Raw genomic sequence first — 3,202 nt, forward strand, 5'->3', positions numbered from 1 at the left:
ACAGGTCTCCAACACTTGATATCCGCCAGGTCACTTTTTTTGGCAAAAGGGTTAAAACCGCTCGACGACAGCTCAGAGGTAGTCGGCCTTCAGCCAGACTCTCATTCAGCACCTCCATTAGATCTTCCCTTAGATCAGGCCAAAAGGTTTTATACCAGTCAACTGGTAAACCATCAATCCCTGGAGCCTTTCCTGACTCCATCCCTTGTAGGGCTTTCCACAGCTCTGCTTCACTCAGTACACCTGAGATTTCCTTATAAGCCTCCTCTAAGACCTGCGGTAAACCGCTGAAAAAAGCATTTTCCACACCATAGTTTACTCTGAGCTCATTTTTTATACAATTCTTGGTAAAAACTAGTTGCTCTCTTGCATATTTCAGTTGGCTCAGTCAACAATCTCCCTGATTCAGAGTATAAAGCATGGATGGTCCTACTCTGTCTGTTCTTCTTTTCTAAGTTAAAAAAAACCTGGAAGGAGCATACATTTGATTTATACTCTGAAATCTAGATCTGACCAGAGCTCCCTGTGTTTTAAAATCCAACAAATCAGCTAACTGAGTTTTTTTTGTTGACTAACAGATCAAAAACACCTTGATCACCAGATTGTTCAGCTATTTCCTGAATTTGTAAAATTTCAGCCTCCAAGGCATTCATCACTAAACCAGTCTCTTTAGTAACGTTTTGAGTATATTGTATACAGAACTGTTTAATTTGTGCTTTACCAAAGCCACCATTGTTTTACAGAACTAAAAGAAGCTTTTATTGTCTTAAACTCACTCCAAAACATTTTAAAAGCATCTCTAAAAAACTTGTCAAGTTTGTCAACAAGTTTACGTTTAATTGCCAATATGCACTCTTGGTTTTAATTGAGTTTAAAAAGACATTACATTGTACCATACTGTGATCAGTAAAACTCAACGGGATGATCGAACACTTTCTTATAACATTGCATTGATGTTTAAAAACATAAAATCTGTCCAGTCTAGCTAAGGAGATAACACTATCCCTAACATGAGTCCAGGTGTACTGTTTTTGTGTCCCATTCAGTTGCCTCCAGACATCACACAGCTCATGTGCCTCAACAAGTTGAATTAAACGCTTTTGAGAAGGCAAATGGGGTTCTGCATGATTCCTGTCTAAATTAGACATTGTGCAATTAAAATCTCCACCCAGAAAAAGGTATTCTTCCACACAACAATTTTGTATTACAGAACAAAGTGTATTTAAAAACACCATCCTTTCCAAAGCTGAAGTAGGGACATACACACAAATGAAATTAAAAATAAATTTATCAAAGGTGGCTCTAACTTTTAAGAGTCTCCCATTAACAAATTCTTCCACTTGATACGTATGAGGAGTACAATTTTTACTAAAAAGAATTGCAACTCCACCACTAAGGGATGTGTTGTGGCTTAAGACTGAGACCCCCTCCCACTCTACTGCCCACTCAGCAGCATTTCTAAAGTCACTGTGTGTTTCCTGTAACATGGCAACATCAACTTTTTTTTGTTTAATTACTTCAAAAACTTTAGCCCTCTTATTAGCTTCTTTTAAACCATTAACATTAATTGTCGCAATATTTAGCTCACCAATGATTAAAGGAAAAGAGAAAAACAAACACAACAAAAAAGTGCACACACACCTTTTCAAACTCATGGTCTTAAGCAATATCATTTCCTTCATTTACGTCCTCAGCCAGCAATTTTGTCACAAACTTCTTTAAGCGAAATCTCTCTTTGTCTGTGAACAAACCTTCTGACGTATATAGTTTAGTTTTTTCAACAAATTGTTTCGTGTCAGGAAAATAATCAGAAACTTCCACCCCTCTTTTGTTTTTCGTAATCTTAAGAAAGAGTTTTATTTCATCAACCTCATAACTACGAGTGGAGCAGTCATTCTGAGACAAGCAAATGCTTGAGCTAGAAGACTCACTGCCACTTTCCATTCCATCATCACTACAACCATCATCCACTTCAGTTTTTTTGCCTTTACTAGATTAAAAAATGTCAGCCTTTTTCCTTTTCGAAGGAACTTTAAAATGATTTTGCTCTGTTTCCATTTCAAAATCACTCAAGCGCACATCAGTCAGTGAAACATCAGATTTGACGTTGTCTTTTTGTTTTTCACGGCACTGTGTATCAGAATTTGAGAAAGTATCAGAAGAGCTTTTCCCCACCACAGTTTTTAAACTGTCCACTTGAGCAAACTCATTCGCATTCTCAGAATGCTGCACTTCATCTTTCTCTTTAACTGTCGTAACTTCAGTTACCGACGTCGCCTCGCTTGATGTGCCAGCCTCAGCTGACGCACCAACATTACCGTTACCATTCTCAGATCTTTTATCATTTACTTTTGGGCATACGCGTATCAAATGCCCCGTTTCCCCGCAGTTGAAACACTTAATCTTTTCCGTTGTGACATAAATTACATTATCACAATCCTCAACTTTAAGGTGTAAAGACACATCCAGTTCTTCATCTTCCTTTAAAATCATTTAAAATCATGCAACCAATCGGTATCATCTTTATAGGTGACACCACTTTACCGTACACTGGAAAAAATTATTCAAAGAGGATTCCTTGGATTTACTCAATTTTTTTTACATTAAGTGGTTGTAAACAATTTATTTGGGCTGAATTTAAACAAACAAATTAAGTTGAACATTGCTCAATTTAATTTGTTTGTTTAAATTCAACACAAATAAATTGTTTGCAACAGTTTTGCATGCAACACTTTTTTCAGTGTAGCGAGACATTATTCACACTAAAGTATCATCAGTAACAAACGGCGGGTCATTTGATAACAAAACTTTCCTAGATGGTAAGGATAGCAGAAGTACAGGTGTAAAAAGATTTTCTACCACAATGCCAGATTCCACCAATTCATTAGCTTTCTCAACCGTACTAAGGAAAACAACTATGACACTGTTCATTCGCGAGGCAGATATAATATTTTCATGCCCCACGACTTCACCTATCGCCAAGCAACAATCCTCAACCGTCACCGCGGACGCCACCTTCATCCCATGACGCCGCGTTAGATTGTTCAGCCCCTGTGACCGTGGAGCCGTCAGACTGCCCTCGCAATGAGTAGCAGCACACGGCTCAACACGTCAAAAAAAAAAAAAAAAAAAAAACAGGGTGCCAAACAAATCAAGCAGTCAGAAAAAAGAAAAGAGAGAAGCAGATCGCTTTCACTCACCA

This window comes from Danio aesculapii, chromosome 7, assembly GCF_903798145.1.
Source record: "Danio aesculapii chromosome 7, fDanAes4.1, whole genome shotgun sequence".
In the NCBI taxonomy this organism is placed as follows: domain Eukaryota; kingdom Metazoa; phylum Chordata; class Actinopteri; order Cypriniformes; family Danionidae; genus Danio; species Danio aesculapii.